Genomic DNA, 19,286 nt, shown 5'->3' on the forward strand with positions numbered 1-19,286 from the left:
AAGTGGCTTGCTTAGAATAAATACACAGAAGAGAACAATTAGATGAGGCTGCCCATAAGAAATTTGACTGAAGTTAGGTGAGAAAACTTGTCTGAGAGTTTAGACAATACAGTTATTTTCATAGAATCACAGACTGGTTTGGGTTGGAAGGGACCTTAAAGCTCATTTCATTCAGTTCCAAACCCCTGCCATGGGCAGGGACACCTTCCACTAGACGAGGCTGCTCCAAGCCCTGTACAACCTGGCCTTGAACACTGCCAGGGATGTTTTCTTTAAATTAATATGTATAAATTTAGAAGCTTTAGTGTACATTTGCTTCCCCATTTACAGTGTTAATTTGTGTAAATTTCGTGGAGTCGACCTAATTTAGTATTGCAGGATTCTTAGAGATTCTTTCCAGAGGTTTCAGAAAAAGCAGAAGAGAGAGGTGTAGCATTATGTATGTCTTCACAATTATTTGATTCAAGATCTATGCAACAAATCAAATGTTGCATGCACTGGAGGATGACAGTTGTACACTGAACTGTATGTAAAGCCAATTTTATGCTCAACAAATTGCATTTTGTCAATACTTTAGAAGTAGCTGTTATGATTTGTATTACATACATATATTACTGGTATATTTTACATTGAGTTTGCAAATTGTGCACAAATTAAGCAGCATAAGACCATGGATACCAGTGTAGGTCTACAACACAGGAAATATTTCAGATCCTAATTATTTTATTTTTTAAGTTTGGGTTTTTTTTGTTTGTTTTTTTTTTTTTTCTGGTGAAGTTAAAAAGGATATAGAAAGTAAGTCTCAATACTAAATAAAAGTATAATATTTCCAAGGCTACTTAGGACTTGTTCCCACCTGTGTTTTCTGGATATAGTGTTATTAGAAGCAGTTATCTTCTATTTCTTAGTGGCTTACTCTTTAGTGACACAAAGTGTTTTCTATTTGTGAGGCTTTAGATTTACCTCAAATAACAATTGTCTATTTTGATGATCTCTGGTTCTTAATTGAGGAGTTGATTTCCAAAAGACTTAGATCTTATTCTGATATAACTTTATGTAGGATTTTGTAGGTATGAGTATATATATATATATATATATATATATAATTATTTTAGAATTTATTCCACTCAAATCACTATCAAATGTGCTTCCAAGGTTGTCAGCTTTTGGTATGCATTTATATTTGTTATGTGTAACAAGTGTCGCTGAGTCCTTAAAAATGGTCATGATACATCATCATTCTTAATGTAGTATTACAGGGGTTTATTCGATGTGTATCCCTACTACATAGTTGAACTTTACATATTCATGTAATAACTGTTGGACATATCTGGGTTGTAGTGAAGAGTTAGTTAACTTATTTTTCCAAGTATCTTCAAAGCAATATTTTTTGACGAATGTATATTATTTTTACAGTAGATCCTTGACTATAAGCTTTCTCATGCTTCTTGAAAAAGTTTAAATTATCTTTCTTATATACTCAGAAGTTGAATTTACAGGCTGACGTGCCATTTCCTCACAAGGCAAAACTTCACCAGTTAAACACTTAGTCTGATGATCGCTTCATAAATGCACCCACAACTTAGTTCTCTCTCCAAATGCTGTTGTGTAGCTTGTTTTAAGGGCTTCTCCTCTCTCCTTCAGATGAAAAATAAAGGATAACTTATTTGGTGTTCCTCTGTCTCATTACTTATACTATGCAAAAATTCCAGACAGAGATTATTCCTTACATCCTGTTTCACCATAGTTTTTCCCAGACTCTTAATGCTGCTTAGTCTGCAACCATATTATTTTGTATTTTAGGAGGAGGAGATTGGGTACCTTGACAGTACCAGGGTGAATTCCAAATAGGAGAATGAATTGCCCCTTTTATTTTTTACTAAGTGAATGAATCTTTCTGAAGACAAATAAATATCATCAATGTTTATAACCTGACTGCAGCAGAAAGTATTCTGAGAGTAGCAGCTATCCAGCACTTACTGGCACTTAGGACCTGCAATTTTACAGCTGGTGATTCCCTCTGTTCTGGTCCAAAATAAAAACTTCCCTTCAGGAGTTCTTTTCTGAAAGAGTTAGTATACCGAGTTCATGACCATTTTTAAAAGTATGTATTTTCCCTGATTGCTCCATTACTTCTATCCCAGCCGTTTTGGTTTGAACATGGAAAAGGTGCTTGAACACTCACCCTATTCTTCCTTGAATGTGGTAGCTTATGTTTTTCTCACTGCAGCCTTGTGTAGCTGGAGAGGAGGGTGATGTGTTTGGCTGAATTACTATCTGATCTGGTGGCTCTCAGATTTTCTAGCTAGGAGTTCTCAATTTTTCCCCCCATTTCTCTTAATTACATCGCTTAATCTCTTTATAGTACATTTTTCCCTTTTCCTTGCTTTGTTTATCCACACAGGTGATGGCAATCACTTCAGCAGGGACGCTGCAGACATAATATATCCCAAATTCATTATGGAAAGCTGTGGCAGTGGCCTTGAAAGGCACCTACTTAATTTCTGTTCCCTGTTCCAAGGGAGCTTGCATGCACGATCCAAACAATTTTCAGTGCTGTACAGCTCTGTTCGCTAATGCAACCCAATAACTGGTATTACTGTCCTGAATTAATCCTTGCTGGAAATAGCTCCTTTGCTTCCAGTAGAGCTATTTTAGGGATGGATATAGGTATCTACCTTGTTAAATTACGCTCCTTTCTGTTCCTTGATTTCCTTATTTCCCACGGTGTGAAACCTATCGTCTCATCTCTTGGGTCAGCATTTTACTTTCAGTGTGAAATACAAGTCCTGGCTTCAAGACAGTGACAAACTTTTGGAAGCGATTCTATTATATTAATGGTTAATATTACATGTTAATTCAACCACTGAGTAGGACAATTTGAATACTAGGAGGTCTGCAGTTTTTGCCAGAATGTGTTTTTTTACAAGAAAGTGCCAGGATAATGTGTAAGATTGCATTTATTCTGTGCTGTACAGAATGCTGTCTAAAGACAGCAGAAAATCAGGAGGGGAAGTAGGGGAGATACATGTGGATTATGTAACTGACATCCAATGGACCTGGAAGAGTCTGAGTAGTAACAGGGAACTGGCTTATCGTACGTGATTTTGTCACTCTAAATTCTCGACTTTTCACAAAATCAGGGAGGGGTTTGCATTGGAAGGGACCTTAAACCTCATCCAGTTCCATCCCCCTGCCATGGGCAGGGACACCTTCCACTAGACTAGGTTGCTCCTGGCCTTGAACACTGCTGGGAATGGGGCAGCCACAGCTTCTCTGGGCAACCTGTGCCAGTGTCTCACCACCCTCATAGGGGAAAAGTTCTTCCTCTCTCCCCTTGGTCAGGTTAAAGCCATTCCCCCTTATCCTGCTCCTTACAGGTCCTTGTCAAAAGCCCCTCTCCAGATTTCCTGTCGGCCCCTTTAGATGCCAGTTCTACTAGTGATTTAGACTAGCTTCCTCACTGGTAAGACCTGAGGAGGGGGTTGCAGAGGTGCACAGGCTCTGGTGTCACTGTCTGCCTCAGCCCAGCTATCCCGCCCTGCCTCGTTGTTGGCAGCCATTGCAACCTCAGAAGGTAGGCCCAGCAGTGATCGGAGACAGTGTGGTGCCCAGAAGTGCCATGGCTTACAGAGATGATGCCATGGTGCCAGCATCTGCCGAGGGGGGCTGAGAACACCATAACATTGCTGAAACTTGGATGAAGTTTTCAAGTGAGTGAGTGCTGGGATGGCTGGAGTCACAATTCACAGCTGAGCTGAGGGAGGCATGAAGCATGACCCATCCCCTGCAGACATTTGAGAATTAGAGGTTTGGAACTGCTGTTTGCTGTGGCACTGGTTTGGGGTTTTTTTCTTATTTTCTTTGAATATTTTTGATGTGGACAGGCTGGATCAATGGGCTGTGGCCAGTGGTACAAGGTTTAACAAGGCAAAGTGCCAATTTGACTGCAGCAACCCCACACATTACAAGCTCGGGGATGGTGGCTGGAAAGCTGTTCATGGAAAAGGAGAAGGAGCTCTCCTGTACTATGCACTGGTGAGGTTGCACCTCTAATCCTGAATTCAGTTCTGAGCCACTCACTACAAGAGAGACATTGAGGTGCTGGAGCAGGTCCAGAAAAGGGCAATGGAGCTGGTGAAGGGCCTGGAGCACAAGTGTGATGAGGAACAGCTGAGGGAACTGGGGGTAAATGCCCAGGAGAGAGAGAAGGCTCAGGGGGGACCTTATTGCTCTCTACAACTACCTGAAAGGAGGCTGGAGCCAGGAGGTGGCTGGTCTCTGCTCCTAAGGAACAAGTGACAGGACAAGGGGAAATTGCCTCAAGCTGCTCCTGGGGAGGTTTAGACTGGAGATTAGGAACAATTTCTTCACAGCGAGGGTCATCAGGTGTTGGCACAGACTCCCCCAGGGCAGTGGTGGTGTCACCATCCCTGGAAGTATTCACAAAACTTGTAGATGAGGCCCTCAGTGACATGGTTTAATGGTGGCCTTGGCAGTGCCAAGGTTGATGATCTTAAAGGTCCTTTCCAACCTGGTTGATTCTATGATTCTATTGCTGCTATGGAAATGTGCTCTAAAAAGGAATGGTTATAATTATGAATCTGCACTTTTATCAGTCCTTTGAAGACTAGCAGGCTATTCAGTGTCCTTTCTGCATCTACCTCAAATGAATTTAAATTTGAGAAGATGAGGTTTTCTATTCTGTGCTTGAAATTGCCATAGATTAGAAGACTGCAGACTATCCAAACTGTTGAGATACCTTCTTTGGTGTCTGAGGCCTATCTTGTGGTTTTGAATTCTTTTTATGCACCCTGAACAATGTGTGAGACTGTGTTGTATGTTTGCAAATGTATTAAATGTTAAATCTAATATACATTAAAATAAAATTATTATATTTGGTATTAAAATATTTAATGTTAATGTAAATAGCTTAAAGCATTATTATGGAAGTGATACGGATCAAAGTTTTTTTTGAATGATCACATTTATAAAAGTTAGCTGAGACTGGTGGGATCTGTTTCTGGCTTCATTAGCAACAGTGATAGTCTATAGAAAACATAACTGAAGAACTTTGGCATGTGAAGCTGAAAAGAGAAACAGCAATTTCTGGTACACTGTCCCTGCGGATAAGCTTTTGTTCATATTTCAGGGTATGAAATGATCAGTACAAATTGCTGATGATAAGGCAGTGAAAAAATGTGTAAGGCAGTGTAAAAATTATGTAAGGCAGTGTGAAACATGCTGTATTTCCTTGCTTGGTTTTCCTGTGTTAATGACAATTTTTGAGGACTTAAGCTGGATGAATGCTCTGAAATGTCATTTCAGAGACATTGTCAGCAGTAGAGGCTGTGTAAGAATGAGACGAAGTGAACAGGCCAGGATCAGAAAAGTACTCAGAAGGAAAGGAAGAATGAAATAGCCAACTCCATTACACAGAGCAAATAAATGTGGTTGGTGTCCTCTTGCTTCCCACTGCCTAGGTAGTCAAAGGCTGTGAGGTGCAGAATATATATTCCTAAACAGGGTTCCAGGAAGATCTGGAAAACTGCTCACAGCAAAATATTAGTCTGTATCAAAACCAAAAGGCCTTATGGATAAGTACACTGGGGAATGATCAGCATAACTTTTGCAAAGTGAATCACAATACACAGACGTACTGAAATCATCTGAACAAAGAGTTGTGTGGTCAATAATTAAAATTAGCTTCATCTCCTAAAGGCTTGTGAGAAAGCTCTTAAGGAAGGATCCCATAATCAACTAAATGTAACATCTACAAATGTGTCTGAGTTATGAATGGCTAGAAGTTGGGAGACAGTGGGGGAAATATATGTGACTGCTCTTGACTTGTATTCATTCTGATGAGACTAACTTTTGGCTACTCTCTGAAATGAGCTGAAGTATTTGAGCTGAACCAGTATGACAAATTTTACATTCTTTTCTTATGGCAAAGTAGAAAATAGAAATAAAATGTCAGCTGACTTCTGTTTCTATAATGCTACATTCTGTTCTGAAAATGAGAAAATGAGTTTCTCTTCAGCATATGTGCTGAGTCCATTTTTTTTGCACTTTAGTTTCACACACAATAGTTTTTGGTATCTTGGGTTTAGGAGCTCCTCTAACAAACTGCTGTGTCTAACAATTGACCATGTTTTACTCATAATTTTTTGCCTCATGCCTAAAAGTATTTGATTTTAGTTTGTGAAAATAACTACTTCCTACATACAGATTGTTTATAATGCTATTTTTATTTTTTTTTTCTATTTTTATTTGTCTCTTGTTTAGCATCATGCTTTTTGTATCTGTCACACTATTGGAAAACTTCCTTTGAAGGTCTCAGCACTTTGAAAGCAGGAATGGGGAGAAGGAGGTCAGAGGTTTGATGAAGTACCTGCTGAGATCTTCCTGTTTAGAAACTGAGGGATACTGACCAAAAAAATGAGGCTTTCAAAAGGAGTTGTTTGTTCGTTTTTTTTTTTTTATCTAATGTGCAGTTGGTTTGCTTTTAGGGGTCAAGAAAACAACATGCAGCACTAATATCAGGTTTAGAACCACAGTGCTTTTCTTTAGCTATACTTCGTGTGTGAATTAAGGAATGGAAAAGTCACTTTGCAAAAGTGAAGTGTAACATGGACCACAACAGGACTGAGACCCATCTATCACCTCTGAACAGCTTTCATAGCAGATATTTGAAAACACTAGAACTTTCCTGCATGCTGTGTAAAAGCTGTTGTTGATCCCTGACCTGTTTTCCTTTTTGGAGTCATCATTTCAGATAATTTCAGACTCAGCAAGTCTGGTCACTTGCAATAAAATGCATGACAGATTAGATTAGTAAAAGTATTTTTTACCAGTGTTGTTAACTACAAAAGCAGCCTCTTCTTTTCCTTACCTTTTAATACATCATTATTTCTGTGATTGTTGTAATTCATAAATATCTGCTAATTTTAGCAGTTTTCAACTAATAACATGAAACAACCCATTGCAAATGAGCAATTTATGTGCTTCAGTTATTCGTTATTCACTGCTTGGGGTATGGTTTGTTGTTTGTTATTATCTTTGAATCGATGACCGAGAACTCTTTAATCCTGCAAATGATGAATGTGGTGATGTAGACTTATCTCTTGTTCTGATTTCCAGCTGTTTTATTTTTCACTTACTTAAATTCTTATTGCATACAGTTCTTTAAATGTAAATGTAAAAACCTGTAAGGGCATAGTTCTTTTACCAGTGGTTGATAAGTAGATAAGTGGCAGGGAAGATCACTGCTGACGAGAAAGAAATTGATAGAGTTATGAGTAGGAAAAGTGTGTACAGGACAACCCCTCTATCAAGGGGGTCCTACTCAGTGACATGATGCAAAAACTCATGTTTTGGACTATGGATACCTACTCTAACAGCTGAGTTTGTATTTTACGTGTAGTGGATTTACACAAGACCATGAAGTGCTGCTAAGTCATACTAAAGAATACACATACAAAACACTGAATTTGACCTTCTTTTCTTCTCCTTTCCCTGTCTTACCTTTTCTTCTCCCTGCTGCTCTTATTTAATATACATCTGTTAAGAGAATGAGAGTTAGGTTTACTTATCACTTCCTTGTTAACTAAATCTGTTAATTTACTTTCTCTGACATATGAAAAATGCAAGATCTGGTAAAATATCTGATGGGTTTAGAAGAGGGTTTATTTTTCCATTCTTCTGCTATCACTAAGGTACATAACACTGAGCACAGCTTCCATGGGCCTCTCGGAAGACTAATTTAAGGCATAACAGCTTAGTGGTGACATGACAGTTTTCATATACATTATTTTAAAGGCAAAATAATAAATCATTCCTCCTCATCTGTGGAGGAAAGATAGGAAATTGAGATCAGTATGGCATCATCAGATGTCTTCTTAGAAAAATCAGCAATTGTACAAAAAATGGAAACAAAAGTACATGACATTCAGAGGCAAAGTAGGGAAATGAGATCCAAACAAAATTGTCCTTAGCAATTAATAACTGCATATTTTATAGACAGCCTGGAAAAGTGTAAAAAATGTTGTCCTTGCAGTAGCCTTCTTAATAGACACTTTTGAAAGGTTGCTCTGATCTGAATCTTCTAGCCATCAGCAAGTTTGCCAATGACGCCAAGCTGTGTGGTTTGGTTGATACACTGGAGGGAAGGAATGACATCCAGAGGGACCTTGACACACTTGTGAAGTGGGCTGATGCCAACCTTATGAAGTTCAACCATGACAAGTGCAAGGTCCTACACCTGGGTCAGAGCAATCCCAGGCACAGCTACAGGGTGGGCAGAGAAGAGATTCAGAGGAGCCGTGTGGAGAAGGACTTGGGGGTGCTGGTCGATGAGAAAATGAACATGAGCAGGCAGTGTGCGCTCGCAGCCCAGAAAGCCAACTGTATCCTGGGCTGCATCAAAAGGAGTGTGACCAGCAGGTCGAAGGAGGTGATCCTGCCCCTCTACTCTGCTCTCGTGAGACCTCACTTGGAGTACTTGTGTACAGTTCTGGTGTCGTCAACATAAAAAGGACATGGAAATGTTGGAACAAGTACAGAGAAAGTTGGAGCTGTTCAGCCTGGAGAAGAGAAGGCTGTGTGGAGACCTCATAGCAGCCCTCCAGTATCTGAAGAGGCTATCAGGATGCTGCGGAGGGACTGTTCATTAGGGACTTAGTGATAGGACAAAGGGTAATGGTTTAAAACTTAATCAGGAGAAGTCTAGATTGGATATAAGGAAGAAGTTCTTTACTGTAAGGGTGGTAAGGCACTGGAATGGGTTTCCCGCAGAAGCTATGAATGCTCCATCCCTGGCAGTATTCAAGGCCAGGTTGGACAGAGCCTTGGGTGACATGGTGAGGTGTCCCTGCCCATGGCAAGGGGTTGGAACTAGATGATCTTAAGGTCCTTTCCAACCCTAATTATTCTGATTCTATAGTTTCTATTATTTTGTTAGATAGTAATGTTAAAGGTGAACGTCTTGGTGAGATTCCACTTGCACTTGAAGCCGTCTTGTTCTTTCGTCTCCTGACTCTCACACTAGCATTCTGACCATCTAAAATTAAGTAAAATTGTTTGGGTTTTTTTTTTTGTTTGTGGTTTATTTTGTTGTTTTGTTGTTTTTTGTTTTTCTTTTGTTTTTGTTTTTGTTTTAAGTTATGTGTGCAAGAGCTAATGAGATATTGGAGCATTTTAAAGGTAAGGAATGTGTAGAGGAGATTTTCAGATGTTAACTGGAATGGGCAAATGTCATCGAGTAGAAGAAGTCTATTGATAAAATTAAAATAGGTTTAATTTATATAATTACAGAATTACAGACTAGTTTGTGTTGGAGAGACCTCAAAGCTCATACAGTTCCAACACCCTGCCATGTGCAGGGACACCTTCCACTAGACCAGGTTGCTCCAAGACCTGTCCAGTGTTCAACCTGGCCTTGCACACTGCGAGGGATGGGGCAGCCACAGCTTCTCTGGGCAACCTGTGCCAGCGCCTCACCACCCTCATAGGGAAGAACTTCCCCTAAGAGCTCATCTTGTCAGTCTCCCCTCTGCCAGGTTAAAGCCTTTCCCCATTCTCCTGTCCCTGCAGGTCCTTGTCCGAAGTCCCTCTCCAGATTCTTGCCAGCCCCTTTAGGAAAAATAAGAAGATGAGTTTGTGCGTAGTAGTCCTTTATGGAGAGTTAGTTGCGCAAATCGTTGGCTTATGGAAAAGAAACCATGTATGCAGAAATGTGACATGATATCCTGTTACTTCTGCTGAGGTATTCCATGTTGAAACTGTGAATCTGGTGTTAGGCAAGAAGTAAGCTTCCACCTTTCTACCAAAATGCAGAGCAGTGGAGTTCATTCCCCTTCTATTAGACCGAAAGCCTAATTCACAAGGTGACTCTGCACTCTCAATCATGTCTTTAGTTGGATGTTTGCCTGCTGCCTACTTCAGGAAAATAGGAGGGAAGAAATAGATAAAACAGAAAACTTGGTGCTATTCCTTTCCTTTATTCCCTGGTTGTTTGGGGTTTTTGATTTTTTTTTTTCTCCTTCTGTTCTCCCCAGATCTGCTGTTTTGTGGCTTCTGATTTGCTCTGTAGGGAGGAATCTGAAATATGTATCAGAAGCTCATTGCAATGCAAAATGTTCAAACCTTGTATGTGCAGTTTATACATAACTGTGTCATGGCTCACAAAAAATTATGAATCCATGGCAATTAGCACAAGATAGATAGATTTTTTTTTTCCCCTTTTGTTTCTTTTTAAAGCTTGGGAAGTTCTAAAAGAGGGAGCAGCAGAGAGCAGTTTAGAATTTATGTGCAGATTCACATTAAATGTTGAAATATGGGTCAGTTTACAATTTCTGGTACAATTGTATTCTCCATTAGTAAACTAAAGGCTGCATTTATACTCTGAAAAAACAACAATAAATTAGGTGGGTGACTTCACAGAAATATTAGAGTGAATAGATGGAAGGGTGCAGCTGGGAGGTGCAGTGAGGAAACACACATAAAATAAATGGCTCCATTTTAATATTGCCATCTACTCTTCTCATGTCATAGCATGTGGTTCTTTTTCTCATTTTTGTCTGCCTTCATAGTTTCAAAATTGAAAGGGAATTTTTAAGAGAATAAAATTATGAAGAAAAACAGTTTGCCAGGCTGTCCTCTACAAGCTCTACCCCAAGTCCCCTTCAGACACTTGGGGTAGAAGGTTAACTTTCACATCTTTCTTCATTTGAGCTTTAATTGTTTTCTTTATGTCCTTAAAAGCACAGCTAGTCTTTTCTATCCTCTCTTTGTCTGCTGGATCAGAAATGGTACTAAAATAGTAAAAACTTGTGGGAGTTACCTGTAAGCTATAAACAAAGAGTAATTTTACCAGAACATTCTCTTATGGTAAAGAAATAGTGGATTCCGGGATTATTAACAACTGTAATGGACACAGGTCTTAATCTATTGCATAGTGCAAGCAACTTTGAGAACTCTATCAGCATTTTTGAATGTTTCTACAAGGGAGTTTCCAAATGCATTCTAGGATTTCCTGATGTTCCTACATGTTTCCAAAAGTTTGTGGGAGATGGTTTTGGCAACCTCTTGCCTCCTCTGTGTACTGACTGCTAGTAAAAGACCATCACTGCTAAAATACTTCAAACTCTGCCATCTGTCTGTTACTATTAACTGCAATATTCTGGCTGTAAAACTACAGTCTGGCTTACAGAACCTAATATAAATATCAGCAAGAGAAATGGAACAATATTGAAGAGAATTTTAGGAAGGAAAGGGACAAAAATGCTGTGGGAGAGGGGAAGAGAAAAACAGAGGAACACAAAGAAAAAAAAGGACATGATTAAAAAGAGACATGAGTATTCTTGGAATGATGCAATTTTGAATCGAACATCCTTCACCTGGAGTAGCTAAACCCCCTGCAGCTACAGATGCCTGTGTTTTATTTGCCAGAGATTTTTTTCTCTTGTAAAAAGAAAGTGTGAAGGTGACTTCCTGGAACAATGCTGTCACGCTTCCTTCTTTTTTGCTTTCCATCACCAACTAGCTTTTACCTTTTTCTGTCTCCAGAGGTGGGTGGGTCATGACTTCTCTGCAGTGGCTTCTTTTCTGCTTTTTTATAAAAAAAAACAAAATCCCAGCCAGCCAGACCCTTATTTTGTGTTATTATATCTCAGCAGATGTTTTCGGATGATGACAATAATAAAAGAACAAAGAAAACTGAAAATATAGCAGTAATCCGAATGACAAAACCCAAGAAAAACAGGTTGATGCATGCTGCAATTGCTCAACACCTGCTCAGCATTGCTCAATGCTCTTTGTCCCAGGTGTCTATGAGGTTGTTTCAGAAATGAGTCCCACTGTCTGACTCATTTATTTCTGAGGTACTGTCAGCATAAGTAAACAAGGGCTATTGCTTCTCACTTTCTGGAGCATCCTCAGCATGTGTCACCTCCTCCTCTGGTTCTATACCAAAATCTTTTCCCTGTGGCCAGTCCATAATGACTTCTAGAATTCCTGAATGACTGGGATTTCCTGTTTGAGCTTGTTGTGTAATTAGTGCAGCCCACTTAGCATTGTAGCATTCCATGTGGCACTGGTTGCATGATGTGTAGAGGAGACCCTGCCTTTGAACATCCAGCCCAGCCCAGGCAGCCGGGGTGCCAGGAGGAGCTGTGCTTCAGTGCCATTCACTTCTGAAGCAGCTCGAACCCCTTCATAGGCTGCCAGTATCTCTTTCTCAGTGGGAGTATAGCTGGCCTCGGATTCTCTGTATCCCCGACTCCAAAAGACGAGGGGTCAACCTTCAGTGTCCCCTGGAGCTTTCTGCCAGAGGCTCCAGGTAGGACCATTCTCCCCAGCTGCAGTGTACAGTACGTTTTTTACATCTGGCCTGATCCAGACTAGTGCAAGGGCTACTGCATGAACTATCTCGCGTTTAATTTGTTCAAAGGCTTGTTGTTGCTCAGGGCCCCATTTAAAATCATTCCTTGTCTGGGTCACATGATAGGAAGGGCTTACAATCGAACTGTAATTTGGGATGTGCATTCTCCAGAACCCCACAGCACCCAAGAAAGCTTGCGTTTCTTTCTTATTAATTGGTGGAGATATTGCTGTTATCTTGTTGATCACATCTGTGGGGATCTGTCTACGTCCATCTTGCCATTTTATTCCCAAAAATTGAATCTCCTGTGCGGCTCCCTTGACCTTACTCCATTTTATGGCAAAACCGGCTTTCAGCAGGATTTGGATTATTTTCCTCCCTTTCTCAAAGACTTCTTCTGCTGTATCACCACACACAATAATGTCATCAATGTATTGCAGGTGTTCTGGAGCTTGCCCCTGTTCCAGTGCAGTCTGGATTAATCCATGGCAGATGGTAGGGCTGTGTTTGCACCCCTGGGGCAGTCAGTTCCAAGTGAACTGGACACCTCTCTAAGTAAAAGCAAACTGTGGCCTGCACTCTGCTGCCAAAGAAATTTAGAAAAATGCACTGGCAATGTCATTAGTGCCATCCCACTTGGCTGCCTTTGACTCTGGATCATATTGAAGTTCTAGCATGTCTGGGACAAGAGCATTAAGCAGTGTCATGACTTCGTTCAGGCCACGATAGTCTACTGTTAGTCCTCACTCTCCATTAGACTTTTTCACTGTCTACATAGAATCTACATGTTAAGAGTTTTATTTGCTACCATGATGATAATTTTAGTATAAAGAAAAGCAAGAGAAAAACAGAGAAGGAAGGGAAGTATTTTCAGTACCCTTACACCAACTGTTGATCTTAGTAGTTTAATATTTTTATTACATTTAATTGAAATTAGGTAAAATTGTAGTTAAATAAATTGCTGTGCATTCAGTCAGAAACTGCCATCAGCTGTATAGAAACATAAACTGCTTATTGCTTATTTTAGTTTTTATACTGCTGAAAGCTATTGGTATTGTTACTTGTTTAACTCAGGTTATAGGAAATTTAGCTTCTGTAGGAGTTTGATCAACTAAATTCTTAGAACTGTTAGGCAGTTTCTATTCACTATTCTCTCCTATGCCACAAATTGTTGTTGTCTTGTATAGTGTAATATAATCACAGACTGGTTAGGGTTGGAAGGGACCTTAATATCATCTAGTTCTAACCCCCTGCCACTGGCAGGGACACCTTCCACTAGACCAGGTTGCTCCAAGCCCTGTCTAACCTGGCCGTGAACACTGGCAAGGGTGGGGCAGCCACAGTTTCCCTGGGCAACCTGTGCTAGGTTGCCTCACCATCCTCAGAGGGAAGAACTTCTTCCTTATATCTAATTTCAATCTACCCTCTTTCAGATTTAAAGAGAATAAAGGTATTCTACCTACCTACAACCTAAGTCCCTACCCATCTTTTCTGTAGACCCTGTTTAGGCACTGGAATCTTCTCTAAGGTCTCCCTGGAGCCTTCTCTTCTCCAGGCTGAACAAACCCAGCTTTCTCAGCCTGTCCCCATAAGAGAGTTGCTGCAGCCCTTGAAGCATATTCATGGCCCTTATACGTAACATATGTAATGAAAACATCAATTTAAAATCTGAATGGTGGTTGGTTCCTTCAGTGACTTTCTTCCATTATATTTATTGATTAATGCCATTAGCATTAGGAAGTCACACTTTGTCAAAGTTGGTGAAACCACAAACTTTCCTCAAATATGTCAATAATAGAACATTTTCTGACAGATTTTATTGCATTAGGGACAGAATGCTTTCACCTTGTCAACTAAGAAATGGTATCTAATTTACTAACAGTTACCACAACACTGTTTAGGTGGCATTACAGGGATTTGTGACATTGAAAAGAAATGAGAATCATCTGGCACTTTGCTAAGGAAAAATCCTGTAAGAGACAGAACCAGCTAGGATATTAGTATACAAAATATAAATGATGCTGGAGACATGAAGCTGGATTAGCAGAGTTAAGGGGATTTATAATGAAATAAAAGAGGAGAAAGCCAATACTTTAGGTACATTTTTGTCTTAGAAATGAGTGCAGCCAAGTTTTCTTTTTGTTGATAATGCTCATTTTAACATTTCAGTGATAAGTAAAATATTTTCAGTGATATTACAAAGTAGCCTTTTTTTCAGAAGATGTATCCAAATAAATTTAATGACATGGTTAGAACAATGTTTCTTTGAAATGTTAACTTGATCTATATCACAATTTGATGTGTTAATGTTCATAATGTCTTGGCCAAAATCCAGTCTTGGTAATTACAGTCAGTGGACCAAATTTCAGCTGACAGTTTCCAATTGAGAGAAAAGGTTTATTTCTTTCCTGCAGCATTACCATGTCTTCTTAACAGCTGCCATGTGTAGCACTGGAGATCTGTTCATAAGAAAAAGTGTGAGTAATATACTGAAGTGGAAAGTGTAATTCTACGATTTGAATTTTAATTTTCAGATTACTTTGCAGATTCATGTTTTTAATAGAAAAAAATAGACTATTCAGTAACAACTTTTATAATAAATAATAATAAATATATATATTATATATTATAAATAAGTAATAGTCTTGGTTTTCAGTCTCTTTAGCAAAGAATTTCTGGACATTTTTTTTTTTCCTAACAAACACGTTCTAAACATTGGAGTTAAGGTAGACACTGATTTTACAAGCTAGTATGTGGTTGATTTCAGTGAGACCACTTCTGAACTCACCTTTCTGGCCTTGTGTCTGGGTCTGTATAGCCATGTAGCCCAATGTATCACTAAAATAAGGGTTTCACTTCTGAGATAAGATCGGACCTATGTTCTGTGGCACAAAGGTTTTCTTCTGTTTTCAATGTTTAGTTCATCTAATAGTAATGAAAATGTAAGACACAGGCAATTTATGCTAAGTGGTTCCATACATATGATACTATAAAAGCAAATCACAGTGGAGGTCTTAGAAAGCTGAGGTTATAAAGTCACAGACTGGTTTGGTCTGAAACAGGCCTTAAATCTCATCTAGCTCCAACCCCCTGCCACGGGCAGGGACACCTTCCACTAGACCAAGATGCTTCAAGCCCTGTCCATCCTGGCCTTGAACACTGCCAGGGATGGGGCAACCACAGCTTCTCTGGGCAGCCACAGCTTCTCTGGGCATCCTGTGCCAGGGCCCTATCACCCTCACAGGGAAGAACTGCTGCCTAAGAGCTCATCTCAATCTTCCTTTTGTCAGGTTAAAGCCATTCCCCATTGTCCTGTCTCTACAGGCTTTTGTAAAAGTCCCTTTCCAGATTTCTTGTAGCCCCCTTTAGGGTTGGTAGGTATTGGAAGGCTGATGTAAGTCTTCCCTGAGCATTCTCCAATTACATTATTGCTTTATTTTTCTTTTAATTATAATGAACTTTGAGTATCACTGAAATTGTTTAAGGGAAACTTTGTTACAGGATCCATGATAGTGTCAGTTTAAATCAATTTGATAGTAGGTATCCATAGCTGTGATGGAAAATATTCCTTGGGAAATGCACACGATCTCCATCAGTAGCTTCAGAGGAACAGACTGAATCCTATTCATATGTGAATGAGTTACGTGGGTGCAGGAATTGGCTCCTCCCTCCCCACTGACTATACAGTACATAGGTATTTCAGGGTGGCTCCAGGGCCTTCCCAGGTGGGACGGCACAGAGTGTTCCTTTTGCACAGCTTGACTCTAGCCTATAGAGAATTTGATTCAAAGCAATGCTTATTGTTCTATTGAGCATGAACAGGAAAAGAATGTTTATGGGTTTTTTGAGTAATTTGTTTTCCTTTTAGATCACTCCTGTATGACACTTCATCCTCCAGAACAGAACCTAGTTGCCACTAGTGGTGGAGTCAGTGCTACTAGCTCTCCAAACTTTCTTTTGTGACTCAGTATTTAGGGATTATCTTCAGATAGCAAGTTCTAAATTTCTACACTTGCATGAGAATCACAGCTATAAGCTGAAATTAAAGCAAGGTTCAAATTCTCTTGATTGCAGACATGAGCTTGATAGCTGAAAGTAAGTAAACCCAAACATTAACTAAGAAAAAAATCTTCTGATTAATAAAACAACTTCATAATTATTTTAGAACTCGACTGAACTCTGTTCTTCTCAAGTTGAGAGCAGAGTGAATGTGCTTTTTTTCTTGTCGTATGTTCTGCACAAGCTGTGCTTCACCTAGAAAAATCCACTGCACAGGCTGGAAGGGCTTACTCTTACTTGTCTGTATGGACGGGTGAGGGTCTAAACGGTAGGTGACAAGGTGCATGGGAAGCTGCAGATCCAACATTGCATGTGGGCAGACCAGCGCATGGGTAGCTTGAGTTAGCTCAGGAGTTGACAGTCATGGTCGGACCCTTCCTGATTGCCTGAGCAGCCATTTTTTCCAACCAGATTTGGATATCCCACATGCCCTTGTTCATTGTGCTTGTAGTAAGCATAGTTAAAGCCCTTCCCAAATCTTTGCTCAGGAAGCCAAGCCATCAATCAATCAATTAATCAATCAATCAGTCAATGTGAATAGTGAATTCTGCCTGAAGCCAGTATCTGCCAAGGTAGTTTCTATAAACCTTTGAACTAACCCAGCACTTAGAAAACACATTTCCAGATTGATTTAAAGTACCTTTTTCTTTTTAATAAGAAAGCAGCCAACACCAAGCATAATACGGTCCCTTTCTTTTGCACCTTTCTGTTCCAGCTGCATTGTGACCTTTGTAATGCTTCCCATGCAGTGAGTGTACATGAGCTTATTATTTCATAACCTTCTGAGGCCTGGGTTTTGGATTGGTTTTTAATTAGCATTTTAATTGCTCAACAAAGTAATTGAAAACTGTGTTGGAAAAATAGTCCATTTGCTAATCCCTTTGGTACTAGTCAACACTAAGCTTTTCCCAAGGTCAAATGTACACTTGTGACACTGGTAACTTTCTTTTGCTGGTGTGATGCCAAAGATGCAGTGGGTATAGAGATGTTTTTTACCATGCTTTGCAATCTGTCATGGGAGACAAAGAGGTATTATTTTGTGCATAGCTACTTATGCAAAATTTGCTCTGAGATGTATTACCCAGTCATTTTAGAAAGCCCAGATTTTACTTGTTTAAGCATACAAGATGAGTTTGAGGTGGTTAATGCTGGTAGGGAAGGTTTAATTCATGCCAGTACTCTTGGACAGTGTGTGCACTCAGAGACGCTCATTCCACTGCTAACATCTGGTCACTGGAATCAAAACTAAGGCTCAATTCCTGGAACTGTCTAGAGAAGACACTGAACAGGCAAGCTTTCAAGTAGGCTAGGTCATATTAACCTGGAAGCCATACTAAAAGGCTATAAAATAACTGTTTATTGTTTAAACAAGCTGTCTGAGGCCTCACTGTTTTTTACATGAAACATTAGAATGACCTTACTAATCAGTTTGTCCTACCTTACTTTGAAAAAGTTTGTTTTGGAAAATCCTGCTCCTTGTCTTCTCTCCTCAAATTTTATGGTTTACCTTCAATGAACTTGCCCTTCTTCAGCTACCAGATCCCTGCAGGGAGGATTACAGCAGTTTCTCAACAGGGAGGTCAGTAAGAATATCAAACTTTTAGGTTTACCTATTTTCATTTCAAATTTATGGTTTCAAATAATTCATGTGCTGTCTTGTTTCCCATCCCACTTGTGCAAAGGCAACAGTGCTCATTCTTCTATGGTCTAAAACTTGGTGTCTAAAGAGAAATGTGAGATGAACCCATCCTCTTCTGTGTGTTTTCTGATTAATCTCCCCGAATCTCTTAGTAGTAAGTACTTGACAGAGCTCTGTTGAAGTTGGTGAAAAAGTTAATTTTTGTTCATCCCTTGTAAGGAGGATTTGTGCATGGCAGTCTTTATAAACTATTTTGTGTCTTCATGCAGTGTAGGGTAATGCAATTCACTAGTCTCTTCAATGGTTTTGTAGGATTCTTATTTATTTATTTATTTATTTATTAAAATAAAGGTTTTGTTTTGAAAAGTGTTAATACCTGTAAAGTTTCTCTGAGGAATTAAAATGGAATGACATGGAACAGAAGATTTTTGTTTCAGAAACAGATTGTTATTCGACTTTACCTTGTATTCTAGGTGATTGTTCTGTACTATTCTAACAGACTGTGTTCTGTTTTTACAGTATTTGTGGTTTGTTGCACAACAGAGTGCATAATAAAAAATCACCTGTTCAACAAATTCCAGGTACCGGCAAACTCAGTTTGCTGTCCTCCAGTCCAGCCCCTCTGTATGAGCTGAACATAGACTATTCGTTCTTTAATGTGTAGGAGTTTTAATGTATGAAAATTGCTTAGATAAGTTGTGTACTTGAAAGTATTGTCTTTTCAGTGATAATTTATTCTGATGTTCAGAGCTATTAACCAGTCCCAGTGCTTACTGAAGGTAGAGGATGTGTTTTAAACCCATATATCTCTTAAAGGCTGAGAGAGCTGTGGTTGTTCGGCCTGGAGAAGACTCTGGGGAGATTGTATTGCAGCCTTCCAGATCTTAAAAGGGGCCTATAAGAAAGATGGGAAGAGATTTTTTAGCAGGGCCTCTTGCAACAGGATGAGGAGTGATGATTTTAGACTAAAAGAGGGGAGATTCAGGCTGGATGTGAGGAAAATATTCTTTACAATGAGGCTGGTGAAACACTGGCACAGGTTGCCCAGAGAGGTGATGGATGGACTATCCCTGGAGACATTCAAGGCCAGGCTGGATGTGGTTCTGGGCAACCTGATCTAGTTGAAGATGTCCCTGCTCATTGCATGTGGGGTTAGACTAGATGAGCATTGAGGTCCCTTCCAACCTGAGCTATTCTATGAGTTTATGA

The 19,286-nt window shown here is 39.6% G+C and overlaps 1 protein-coding gene and 1 long non-coding RNA gene across 3 annotated transcripts in view; one reads left to right on the top strand and one right to left on the bottom strand.

Moving 5' to 3' along the window:
• Positions 1–19,286, top strand: part of LOC133269145 (leucine-rich repeat-containing protein 4C) — a 572,086-nt gene that overhangs the window by 166,613 nt on the left and 386,187 nt on the right. The gene's annotated exons all lie outside the window — the stretch shown is intronic.
• LOC133269147 (uncharacterized) overlaps positions 126–19,286 on the bottom strand; it is a 356,317-nt gene continuing 337,156 nt past the window's right edge. The window contains exons 2-3 of the long non-coding RNA XR_009743333.1: positions 3,175–3,212; positions 126–161 (exon numbers count right to left, since the gene is read on the bottom strand). This is a non-coding gene — a long non-coding RNA (uncharacterized LOC133269147). The remainder of the gene's footprint in view (positions 162–3,174; positions 3,213–19,286) is intronic.

This window comes from Pezoporus flaviventris, unplaced genomic scaffold (assembly GCF_033815535.1).
Source record: "Pezoporus flaviventris isolate CSIRO_AGI_PZ_B2104156 unplaced genomic scaffold, CSIRO_AGI_Pfla_v1 ptg000014l, whole genome shotgun sequence".
Taxonomy (NCBI): domain Eukaryota; kingdom Metazoa; phylum Chordata; class Aves; order Psittaciformes; family Psittacidae; genus Pezoporus; species Pezoporus flaviventris.